Source organism: Marmota marmota, unplaced genomic scaffold (genome assembly GCF_001458135.2).
Source record: "Marmota marmota marmota unplaced genomic scaffold, marMar, whole genome shotgun sequence".
NCBI classification, from domain to species: Eukaryota; Metazoa; Chordata; class Mammalia; order Rodentia; family Sciuridae; genus Marmota; species Marmota marmota.
Genome location: NW_026000119.1, coordinates 3,365,934 through 3,379,628, shown reverse-complemented (window position 1 = coordinate 3,379,628; position 13,695 = coordinate 3,365,934). Strand labels below are relative to the sequence as shown.

The 13,695-nt window shown below is 39.2% G+C and overlaps 1 protein-coding gene across 1 annotated transcript in view; it reads right to left on the bottom strand.

Annotated features, from left to right (window-relative positions):
- The window catches only part of Tmem150c (transmembrane protein 150C), a 64,784-nt gene that overhangs the window by 50,794 nt on the left and 295 nt on the right, over window positions 1–13,695 (bottom strand). The window lies entirely within an intron of this gene.

Genomic DNA, 13,695 nt, shown 5'->3' with positions numbered 1-13,695 from the left:
GGCTCAGAGGAGATGTGGCCTCAAATACCAAAACCAGTGGGTTGGATGAGGCTGTGAATGAGAAAATGCTCGGGGGTCTCTGTGTGGGGCGGACCTAGGACAGTGGATGAAAGATGAGGCAAGCAGCAGGATGCACCCGAGCAAGAGGTAGAGAAGCCAGTGCGGAAAATATCGCAGCTTTCCTTGAAATCATGATTAACATAATCTTAAACATCTATAATGCATGGGAATTACCAAAGTTATTTTTAATTATCAAATGGTGGAAAAGAGAATAGGTAGCAGTCTCAGGTTGGGGCAGTTTGAGCACAGACCTTCTTGGAACCTTGTGCTTTGCATCAAGGTGACCAACTCTGTCATGAAATGGATCCAAGTGAAAGACACACTAGCTGGGCTGCAGAAAATGTGAAACAGAAAGGACTTATAGTAATCCTTCCTAATCCACAGTTTCACTTTCTGCAGTTTCAGTTACCCATAGTCAACTGTGGTTGGGAAATATTAAATGAAAAATTCCAGAAATAAACAGTTCATAAATTTTAAATAACTTTTATTATGGTCAATTGTTATAACTATTCTTTTGTATTATTAGCTAGTGTTGTTAGTCTCTTAACTATGCCTAATTTGTAAATTAAACAATCACAGATTGTTTATAGGAGGAAAAAACTTTGTGTGTGTGTGTGTGTGTGTGTGTATATATATACACACCCATCCACTGTGCAGGAGCCATATATATATATGGCTCAGTACTACCTTGGAACATATCCCCTGCAGATAGCGGAGATAGCGGGTGGGGGACACTAAACCACTAGTTAAGAGGGAAAGACACAGTACTGTAAGTACTTCATAGTGCATCCAATAGTTATCAGAACCTCGTGAAATAAATATTAGCTATGTATGAAGTGCACTCTGCGACCCTCTCATGTGCTATGTCAATGACTGTATGCATATGGCACTTACTCTGTGCTAGGCACAACCACCCAGGGAGAAGGTAACTGTCACCCACTCTTACAGATGCACACCAGCAATAACCTGCCCCCCATCATGTGGCTGGGAAGGTTGGAGCCAGGATAGCTCCCAGGAGGTCCAACTCCAGAATCATTAAAAATATAGCTTCTCAGTCATTTTGATATCTAATTTATTTTCAATAACATCTCTTTGTAAAATATTTACAAATCTTCACATTACTCAGACACGGGAGAGCAGGGTGCCGTGGAATGAGGGGCCCCAGGGCAAGCCTTCCAGAGCATCCTGCTATCCAGCCCCTCTGAACCACCGGTGGTTTCCACACTGCAGCTCTGTGCCAGGTGACACGAATACAAAGATGAACACACAGTGCCACCCCAGGCAGCTCACACATGATTAGGAAATGAGCAGTGGTCAGAGATTGGTCCAGGAACTAGAGAGATCCAGAGAAGACACCAATGCAGCACTGAGGGCAGGAGGGGCAAGGAGGAAGGACCCTGCGCTGTCTCCAGGGATACAGAGGCATTTAACAGGTAGGACATGCTTTCCAAGCAGAAGCGAGAGCATGGGTGGGACTCTAAGGCACCCATCCACTGTGCAGGAGCCAGAGTTCGATGCTCAGAACATGATGAGTCAGGCAGGGAGTGATGGAAGACGAGCTAGGGAGGTGGGCAGCTGCCCGGCAATGGGGCAACTATGCTGTCGCTGACAAGAGCAACTGAGGTGTTGTCTCCTGTGGCTTTTACTACAGGGAAATATGTTCATTGTAAATACCACAGAAAGCAGAGATCATGAAAAAAAAAGAAAATGAAAATATTTTAAAAATCGAGACTTTAGATAACTACCATGACATTTTCATATATAACCTTTTGTCTGTATCTATGCATGATATATCTATCTGTATATATACTTACACAACATAATAAACATTTTTCTTCAAAAATTAAATGTAAAAGGTGGTAGGTATATACAATGGAATATTATTCAGCTTTGAAAAAGGAAGGTATTTCTAGCACCTGCTACCATGTGGCTAAACCTTCAGGAAATTATGCTAACTGAAATACCTCATCCACAAAAGAAAAAACACCATATGATTTTACTCACTTGAGGTTCCTAAAGTAGTTAAATTCTCAGAGAGAAAAGCAGAATGATGGTTGCCAGGGGTTGGGAGAGAAGGGATGAGGAGTTGTTTAGTGAGTATGGAGTTTCAGTTTTACAGGGTGCAGAGCTATGGAGCTTGGATGCATTACAATGCAAATATGCTCAATATTGCTGGTCTACACGTTGTACAGTAGTGAACTTGACATTATATGTATTTTACCACAATTTAAATACAATTAAATAATTTTAAAGTAACTCATGTGACAAAGCTCTTTTAATAGCCTTTCCATTTATTTTTTATTTTAAAATTTCTTTTTGGTAACAGGGATTGAACCCGGGGGCACTTAACCACTATGCCACATCCCCAGCCCTTTTATATGTTTTATTTAGAGACAGGGTCTCTCTGAGTTGCTTAGGGTCTCACTAAGTTGCTGAGGCTGGCTTTGAACTTGTGATCCTCCTGCCTTAGCCTCCCGAGTTGTTGGGAATACAAGTGTGAGCCACCACGCCGGACCTATTTTTATTTTTTTCTTTCTGTGTAAGATGCATACACCTCTATCATGATTTATCTACCTTAATTCATTTAACATAGGAAAATTATTATTATTATTTAGAATGAAGAAACCTACAAATGCAAGTTGATGGGAAGGGTCCAGTAAAGAGTAGAGAGAGGTACAAGACCAGAGAGAGACAGGAATATTAGTAGAGCAGAGGTCTGAGGCCTGGAGGAAGCAGAAAGAGATGGCATTAGGGGCCCAGGTGATATGCTGAAACTGGTCTGAAACAGAGGGAAATAGATACCACATCTTCTGAGTTCAGAAAATAAAGAGGGATATGAATAGATTTGCATTTGTAAGGAAGTTTGGGCAATTGAGGGAAGTAAGGAGACTAGCCATTCTCAATTAAGTTAGAGGAAGGGAGGCAGGGTATGGAAGAGGAGGAAGGATACACAACTTTGTCCAGAGGACAGGATCCTGAGGTGAAGATGTCTGAGGGAATGTGAGTGGGAGGTTGGGAGCAAGTAGCTATGGTTTAGTGGTGGTGAGCTCACTGAGGAGATCCAAAGGATTCTGAGGGCAGATTCATCAATGGACACTGATGAGGATGCTGTCACCATGGACCAAGACAAGTTGGTGAGGATGGGAGATGTTCTTTAAGAGGTGAACGGAGTGACTGGAAACTGGATGAAGAGCAGCAATAAGAAGAGAAGAAATGTGGCTGGCCACCCTCGGTCTCATTCAGCATAAGACTTCGAGATTCGTTGCCATTATTCTCCACAGCACCCAGACCATACACGATGCTATTTTTATCTCTTTCTGGTCTGTCCTCCCAGACAGACTGTCAAGCTCCCTGAGGGCAGAAGCATTGTCTGTTTTGTTCACCACTCTGTTGCCAGCCCTAGATCAAGGCCAGTTAGAACACTCCTGGAAGTTTGCTAAAATAGCAGGAGGGTCTTCTATAGGAAGGAGCTATTTTATTGTGTTCAGCCTTTGAGGGAGAGAAAATGTCAGCCAGGGCTTCACCCGAGGCTGTGTGACCTTCACGTGTCCACTCTCCTGACCATCTGCCCGTATGCACACCTATGGTGCTATGATGGGAATGTCGGCACGGCTGCTTGGCTTACCTGTGATGCTGCTCAGCCAGTGGAACATGATGGAACCACCTGGGAAGCTTTAAATTAGGGGAAAACAAAAAGTCTGGCATCTGGGTCTTGCCCCTGGAATTCTGATTAGTTGGTCTAGGGTGCAGCTTGATTTTCACTGCTCCTCAGGTGACTTCACTGTGCAGCCTGCCCCCTGGCTTTCTTGCCACTCCTCCTGGCTTCTGGTGCTGTCCAAGGTAGCATCTCACAGAGAACTTTGTCACTCCAGTGTCTGCCCAAGGGTCAGTGGTCTGTTAGGACAGCCCAGTGGAAGGACGCTGCACCGCAGGACAGCACGAGAAGCCAGATCACACAGCTCACTGTACTGAAGAACACCACACCATCGTGTCCACTCTTGTGTGGCTGTCCAATTGCCACACAAGGCTACTAATATTTGAATCCATCAAAATTAAAAATTCCATCTACAACAGGCCAGACAGTAGATATTGTCAGCTTTGAAGACCAGATAATCTCTGATCCAGTTACTCAACTCTTAGGTGGTCGTGTAGGAAGCAGTCACCAGTAATTTGTAAACAGAGGGTGTGGCTATGTCTGGTAAAACTTTATTTCAAATGCTTTGGGATCCCTGCCCTAAAATAAACACATGCCCTAAGATTTTTTAAAATTGCATAATATGACCTTTTATACAAAACAGACAAAGATTCAATTGGAAAAAGAAGGCAAACGTGGCAAGCAAGCAAACCAGGAGCCAGCTCAAACTGAAGTGAGACTTAGGGTACCACGTCAGATTCATATTAAGTCTGCCCGGAAAGACAGCATGTCGAGAACTAATGTAAAATATTCATGGACTCCAAGTAGAGTGGAGTCTCATCCTTCTGTGATGGCTGCAGTCATGCCAAGACTCTGAGAAATAAATCGTGCGACTTCCAAAAACATTTTCCAGCTTTTAGACTCTTGGTAGGGAGCAGTTACCATCCAGAACAATCCTCTTTAATTTTCCACATGAAAAAAAAAAATGAGTTAAAACCTTTGTTACAGGGCTGCAGTTGTAGCTCAGTGGTACAGCACTTGCCTAGTATATGTGAGGCACTAGGTTCAATCCTCAGCACCACATAAAAATAAATAAATAAAATGAAGGTATTGTGTCCATCTACAACTAAAAAAAAATTTAAAAAATCTTTGTTACAAGTAAGAAGGGAGTTACAGTAAGAAAAAGCTATCCTGAGCCAAGGACCATGCTTAGGACAAATACTGCCCATTAGCTAATCAAGAGCAGTATTTCTTTTTTAATTTTCTATTTGTTCTTTTTAGATATACATGACAGTAAAATGCATTTTGACATATCATACATATATGGAGTATAAATTCCCATTTTTGTGGCTAAAGGATGTGAAGTTACCTGGTTGTATATTCATATATGAATATAGGAAAGTTATGTCTGATTCATTCTACTGTCTTTCCCATTCCCATCTCCTCTCTGGTCCTCCCACATTCCCCCTGTCCAATCCAGTGAGCCTCCACTCCCCCCACCCACCTGCCTATTGTGAGTCAGAGATGCTGATCCACATATCAAAGAGAATGTTATTAGTTCGGTCTTTGTGTTTTTGGGATTGGCTTCTTTCACTGAGCATGATAGTCTCCAGTTCCATCCACACCAGCAAATGTTATAATCTCATTCTTCTTTATGGCTGAGCAATATCCTGTTGTATTTATATACACCCCATTTTCTTGATGCATTCATCTATTGAAGGGCATCTAGGTTGGTTCCATAGCTTAACTATTGTGAACTGAACTCAAGAGCAGCATTTCTCAACTGCTACGTTCATGGCTCTGTTAATAGACACTGACTTTGCTCAGTAGCTTTATCTTAAAAGATCATGATGTACCCCTTTTTGATCATAACTGTATCCTTTCTGCAAATTAGTTACAGGAAATTTTTTGTCTTTTATTTTCTCAGAAACATGTACAATCAAAACATTGGTATGAAATGGCACCTAGTGTCTTTTCATTTAAATCAATGTTTATGCCACATCTAAGAAGAAATTAAAATGGAGGTACCATAGGAAAGATAATCAGCTTTCTCAAGAATGACTGTATTAGCTGCTTGCACCCCTAAAGCTCAGGAAATAATGCCAAGAATTAATAAATTGGATGGCATCAAACCAAAAAACTTCTGTACAGCAAAGAAAACAATTAGGAATGTGAAGAGAAGAGAGAACAGAATGGGAGAAATCTCTTTAGCTACTCTTTTAACAGAAGATTAATATCTAGAATATATAAAGAACTCAAAAAACTTTACACCAAAAAATAAAATAACCCAATTAATAAATGGGAAAATGAATTAAACAGACACTTCACTAAAGAAGAAATACAAATGGCCAACAATTATATAATGTTCAACATCATTAGCAATTAGGGAATGCAAATCAATATTACATTGAGATTTCATCTCACTCCAGTCAGAATGGTAGTCATCAAGATTACAAATAATAAAAATTACTACAGAGGATATGGAAGAAAGGAATACTTTCACATAGTTGGTGGGATTATAAATTAGTGCAATCATTAAAGAAAACAGGATGGAGGTTCCTTCAAAAGACTGGGCATGGAAATTCCATATGACCCAGCTGCACCACCCCTCAGTATTTATTCTAAAGAATTAAATTCAAGGTCTGGGGTTACAGCTCAGCACATGTGGGGCACTGGGCTTGATCCTCAGCACCACAAAAATTAAAAATAAAAGTTAAAAAAAGGGAATTAAAGTCAAGTGGAATGAGATGAACATCATTATCCTAAGTACATATATGAAGACACGAATGGTGTGACTCTACTTTGTGTACAATCAGAGACATGAAAAAATATGCTCTATATGTGTACTATGAATTAAAAGGCATCTGCTGTCATTTATAATGAATTAGAATTTTTTTAAAAAAATAATTAAAGTCAATATATTATAGCAATATGTGCATACCCATGTTTATAGCAGCACAATTCACAATAGCCAAACTATGGAACCAGCCTAGGTGTCCATCAACAGAAGAATACATAAAGAAAATGGGGTATAAATACACAACTAAGTTTTATTCAGCCATAAACAAAAATGAAATTATGTCATTCACAGGAAAATTGATGGAACTAGAGATCATTATGTTAAGTGAAATAAGCCAAACTAAAAGGTCAAGGGTTGTATGTTTTCTCTCATGTGCAGAAGGTAAAGAGGAAAAAGGAAAAGAAAGAGGGTGTGGTTCTCCTGAAAATCAAAGGGAGAGCAGTAGAGGAAAGGGACCAGGGGGTAAGAAGAGGGAAGGGAAGGGGAAATACTGGGGGATGATAATGGCCAAATTATATTATATTGTGTGGATGTATGAATATGTAGCAACATATTACGTATCATTACGTACAACTATAATGCACTAATAAAAATGTGGAAAGTAGAAAAAAAGAACAATCATATTAGCTGTTAATATAAAAAGGAGATAAAAATGGTTCTTGTGAACTTTGTACTGTCATTGACAAGACTGGAAATTTTTCAAAATGCCATACTTTTGAAGTAGAGGGCATGTAGGGACATACCACCATAAAGGTAGAGAAATGCCACCCTTAGCTTGATATTCCTGCTGCTGCATGAAGGTATGTTTTAGTTGTTAGTATTTCCATATAAATACACTTTAAGTTGCAGTGAAACTAGAATTTAGAAATTACAATACATATATATATCCATTAGAAACTCCAGGACAGTTACACTATAGATTTCTTAAAATTTTAATTTACAAACCCTCCTAGTTCAGTAAAAAGTAATATTTATTTTGGAATTGTTTTACAATAATATCAACATTTCTTAACTAACATCTACTTCCCATGAATCAATAGAATGAAAATAATCTGAAAGGATATTTATTAACTAACATATTTTTAAAAATATGACACCCATTTTGGCTATGTAGTCAGTTTTAATTTATTTTTTAAGATTTCCAATTAATGCCATTTAAAATATCTCTTTGACAGCTAAGTCATCAGAAGTGTAAAAAAAAAAAAGGAAGAAATCTACCTCATTAAAAATGAAATATTTGATGAACAGTAAGGCTGTGCTATTTGGGGAGATATTTATGTTTACATTCAGTTGATTATCATTATAATTCATTATAATTGCTGCAGAGTTAAATAACACCATTTAAATTACAGACTAATTTCCTCTACTGCCATAGTTAAGCACAATTACTTCTTCAGCTTTGTCTACACTTGTCTAAAAGTATTATGTGACTTTCAATGTTTTTTCAAAGACAGTTCATCTGGCCCCTTCTTATTCCACAGATTGAGTCTGCATCACTGTCCACAGAGATGGGAGATTCTGTAGCTTTGAACAATATCTGAATATCTTAAGGATTTTTATATGTTAGGTAAAGCCTCTGGAGTTTCTGAAGGAGGAAAGTGAGCATAATGGCAAGCTGTGGACTCATATTCTACCTGATGAAGGTGTTGGATAAGGCATCACTTATATTTAGTTTGATCTGTAAGAAAAACTGAAATCTACTTTGCAAAATGCAATGAGCTTTACTTTCTAGATTGCATTAAGAAAAAAATTTCTGGCATCAATTTTAAGACATCTCATTTTATTTGGAATTCTAAAACAACTATTATTTATTTATTTACATATATATATATATTAAAGAGAGAGTGAGAGAGAGAGAGATTTTTTTTAAATATTTATTTTTTAGTTTTCGGTGGACACAACACCTTTATTATTTTTTTTATGTGGTGCTGAGGATCGAACCCGGGCCGCACGCATGCCAGGCGAGCGCGCTACCGCTTGAGCCACATCCCCAGCCCCTTTATTTTTTACTTCTTTGATGTGGGGCTGGGAATCGAACCCAGGACCTGGCAAATGAGAGGCAAGTGCCCTACTGCTGAGTTATACCCCAAGCTGTTTTCCTTTTACTTATTAAAAATACATCATGAGGGCTGGGGCGGGGGGGATCGCAAGTTCAAAGCCAGCTTCAGCAACGGTGAGGCATTTAGTAACTTAGTAAGACCCTGTCTCTAAATAAAATATGAAATAGGGTTGGGGATGTGGCTCAATAGTTGAGTGCCCCTGAGTTCAACCCCCATACCAAATAAATAAATAAAGTATGGAAATTAAAAAAAAAATACATCATGAGGCACTTAACAGGCAGGTAGTGATTTCGAAAAGAAAATAACTTAGGATACAGTGAAAAAGTGAGGGATTTATGAGATGGACCTATCTATTTAAAAGTATTTGTCACTATTTACTACAAACTAGTATGCAAAAGTAAGTGGTTAGAAGAAAAGGAAAACACCTCTGAAGACATAATTTGCAGTTAATGTCGGGGACACTGACATTTCTTTGGGCACCATGATGTGTTTCCAAGGGCATTAACCTTCAGAGACCACAGGCTGGCAGCAGTGAGGTCTTTCCAGTCTATTCCAGATCAAAAACTCCCCTCTTACCCATCAGGTTTCATATTACACAGAAAATAGCTACTGTCAGCTCCCTTCTGCACATGTGCGATGCGGCACAATGTTTTAAGTGTCACAAGTCTGCAGACGTCCATCTATGTGACGCTATCACATTGCAACTTAGGATGGTTGAACATGTGATCAGCCAACAGACTGCCCCGGTTTAGATTCTGACTCCATCACTGACTGGGATGTAGGTACTGAGGGGTAGCAGCAGTGACTACATCAAAGGACTGTTGTGGGAAACAGGCTAATATGTGCAAAGCACTCAGCCTGGTGCACTTGGTAAACACTCATTATTGTTAGTTACTACATATGTCTTATATCCATGTTTCCTGAAGTGGGTCCCAAGCCTAGTTTCATAGGCAATATTTGGCATCATGATTCAGTATGCACATATACACTTATATAATAACAACACAAATGATGAACATCCATATATATAGTGCTTACTGAATATGGACCAAGTTGTGCACAGTCATAATTTAAACCCAGAGGTCCAATTTCTCTAGGGCTCGTAGCCACTATTCTCCACTGCCTTGTGGCCTTGTAGGTGATATACCTGGAGGAAACAAAAGTTTTATCTAACACTGGAAACCCTCACTAACAAGAATGCACAGAGATGGTTTCATTCTATCATATATTCTGTTTCAAAAGAAAAATGCTGATCCTAACTTGTTAAATTGATTTCAAGACCTAAGACATGAAGTTTGAAAAATACTATGGTGTTGTATGAAATGTTTTGTTTTGTTTTTTAAGAAAATATCAACATAGATTTTTAAAAAGTTAAATATGCATTTCATTTCAGAAGTTCTACATTGTTACTGGATTTGTGGAGAACATTTCCTAAAGTTATTCCTAAAGTTATTCAAGCATCCCCATTACCTTGTGGGATGGACACTAATTTGGACAACTTCACTGTAGGGGGTTAATATCCTCAGGACAAAGACAATGTTAGGTTTATCTTCACCTACAATTTAATTAGTATATCCAAACACAAATGTCTAAATAAGTAACTGAGGGAGAGTTCCTCCCAGAGAAGGGGAACCCCCAGGGCCTTGAGGTCTGGCCTGGAGAGAGGTATATAGGTCCCTAAACTAGGAAAGGAAGGATCACTCATCCCAGAGTCATGCAGGGAACTGTCTTATAAAACACTAAATGTGTGTTTCTTGCCACAGCCAAAACAAGAGTTTAAATCAAAGCAAATTAGTTTAAAATTGAAACAACATAGTAGATGCTAAATCAAATCCACTTAATAGTTCTACTAAAGATAAGGGTAGGTTGTATTTTAAGTGGATTTATTAACCCCCCAGGCTGCACTGGGCAAGGGGATTTGGGTTTGAAGCCCTAGGGAAAGAAACTAAGCAAGGGCCCAACAAAGAGAGGCCTTGTGGGATGGACCCTAATTTGGGAAACTTCACTGTAGGGGGTTAATATCCTCAGGACAGAGACAATGTTAGGTTTATCTTCACCTACAATTTAATTAGTATATATTTAATTAGTCATGATTTAAACCCAGAGGTCCAATTTCTCTAGGGCTCGTAGCCTTCAGCTGCTCCTTGAGCCAGAGGTACCCCCGTCAGACTTTTCACAGAGCTTCGGTTACTGCATGTGTATGGCAGAGGGGAACAGTTCTGCATAACTTCCTACTTCCTACCTTTCTCCAAATCCCCACTCTCCACCTTGAAAAAAATGAAAAGTACAGAAACCATCTCTAAGAATACATGATCTATACTGTGCAGGAGAGCATACAATGCTGAAGTTCATGAACATACACATGGGGTCAAGCATCCAAACAGTTCTGGGTGATGCTTACTTTGTGGAAATTAAAAAGGTAAAGCTGTTTTTAGAATAGAATTGAACTTCAACATAAAGCACCTTCTTCAGAGTAAATGCAAGTGCTTCCTCATAAAACAGAATAACAGTCAAATCTTAATTCCCAGCATTATCAATGCCAATTTCTACTGCCTTGTAATTAATGGATAATTGCCATCAAGTGCTATCTCTATAGGAAATGGGTAGAAGGATTTAGAGCTGTACTGTCCAGTATGATAGCCTCTAATCCTATGAATCTACTTAAATTAATTAAAGCTAAATAAAATTCAAAGTGCAGTTTCTCAATTGTACTAGCCACATTTCAAGTGTTCAGTAGTGGTTCATGGCTATCATATCTGACACACTATAGAACATTTCCATCACTGCCAAAAGTTCTGTTGACAGCACAGATCTAGAGAAGGCTATTTATAGATGTTAAAAAGGAAATTTCTCAGTTGATAAAAGAATTGCAAGTCCAATCTACCAGAGCTGGCTTGACTCAGAACAGTGTGGGGTTGAACTGAAGGTGACTGCCAAAGATTCCATTATTATCTCAAAATATCTTCCCAACTATTCTTTCCAAAATCTTTTTGCATTAAGACTTTGCATTGCCACAAGTCATTTTTCAACATTCAAACAACATAGCAGAAAATATTTGGCAATAATGACACTTAAAAGTTCCAAATATATATATCAGCTTTGGAAATAAAAGTCTATAATTAAAGTAAGTAGGGACATACTTCTGTTTATGATAAGGAAAATGCAAATTGCATACCTGGGTCTAGTCCCTTTTGTTGATCTTTCATGAACTTAGAGCCAGCTTCCATAATACTTGAACTTTGTAGCATGTTTGGGTCACTTTAACACAAATCTCATTTGGGCTTCATAAGAACCTAATCATCACTATACTACTGACTCAGAATGCTATAGATTTCCTTAGGAAGGAGAAGACTAACAGGTTAAGTTATCTTGTCAGTATCTATTTTGCTAAACTGATTACTAAACTGATCTCAAATGGCTAAGATTGCAGGGGCCAACTAGCTATACTCCCTCCTGACTCCAGGCTGCCTTGCTAATCTGGCCACTGCACTGCAGAGATGTGAGCCACAGGGGAAACCAAGAGTGCAAAGTGCCCTTTCCTCTTGACAATCACAAAGCAGGTAAAGTAAGCCCCCCAAACCCTTGCAAGGTTGTTATAAACATGGTTATGGTAGTTCTTTAGCAAAGGCTAAACACAAAGTATTAATTTGTTCATAAAAAATTACTCCATAAGGAAAACTATCTCTATCCCACAGCAACTTGTAAAAGGCATTTAATGAGAAATATATGAATTAGGCAACTGCTATCAAGATAATGCAATGCTGATTTAAATAATCCAAACAGACTGCATTCAGCTAATGGCAGATTATAATAAACATGCATTTTTCAAATACTTTAATATGTTTGCTCAATGTCATAACATCTGTCAACTAGTCATTGTTAGCAAAACTTCTTTACCCTTTTATTTACCATATTCAGTTTGTGAACTTCCAACTTGGGGCACTTGCAAAATATGTATTATAAGCATGTAATAAATATAAATACAGAGCACATAATTAAAATTCCTATGCTTATGCCTTGAAGATTAAACTCACATTTCTAGTTCATTAAGAGATGACAACTATAGTTAATCTTGAAAACATGGTGGCTCTAGGTCATATACAAGAAAAAGTTTGGGACTTAACGCATGAGAACCAAGACTGTAGAATTCTTTGATCTGCAAACATCACAAATACAAACCTAATAATTTTTTTCTTGAAACAGAAAACTTTAAGTAGGTCAGCTTGTTAACTGCTACGATGGACTTTATACATTCACATTTGCTTAGCCTTTTGATGAACTGCAGCCCAGAATGGAGTCACAGCCCTGCATTACTAAAATCTATCTTCAATTCAAGCAGAGAACTGAAGAAGCAGAAACTGATATTGCCCTTCAGGCTTTGTTATTGTAATAGAGCCAAGAACAGTTTTGTTCCGTTCTTTAACATGTCATTAGTATGCTTGCTTCCCTAACAGGAGCACGCATGTTAAGAAGCCAGAATGGGATCACTCAGGGAGAAGTGCAGTTCTCGTTCCACCTGGGCTACGTTATCGCATTCTAAGTCACAATCCTGGCTCAGCCGTGAAATGATCTGGCCGGAATAAACCTGACCAAAAATATCAGTGAAGTGTTTGGGATATAATAAAGTGCTGAAGAGGTAGGAGTGGGAGGAGAGGAATAAATAGGGAGAAAAGGAATGTGAATTTAAAATGGAAAAACCTTCATCCTCCCTTTGATTCATTAAAGACGGGAAACCACTAAACAAGGGCTCTAACGAAACATCCATCACTTTATTATTGCATTGGATAACCAAGGAGCCTCGGAAACCCACCCACCGCGGCCACCTGGAGAAACTGAAATCCCATTTCTTCCCAAATGTGTGCGCCTAGGAAAGAGGAAAGAAAGCAAGACTGTGCTTTTCGAGTGAAGGGCGGTGCACAGGGCAAAGCAAGTTAGTGCCTCCTTCCCGATGCCCTGCTTCCCTTCCCGAGCCCGCCTGACTTGGCTAGCGGCGAAGTGAACGCAGAATGGCAGAGGGACCGGGAGGTCAAACTTAGGGTCGTTTTTCTCCAGGGGAGTCCACCCCATAACCGAAGGATGGGGCGCGGGGTGGAAACACCTGTCAAAGGGCCGGGCCGGGGCCGCGGCCGGCGGGCGGCTCA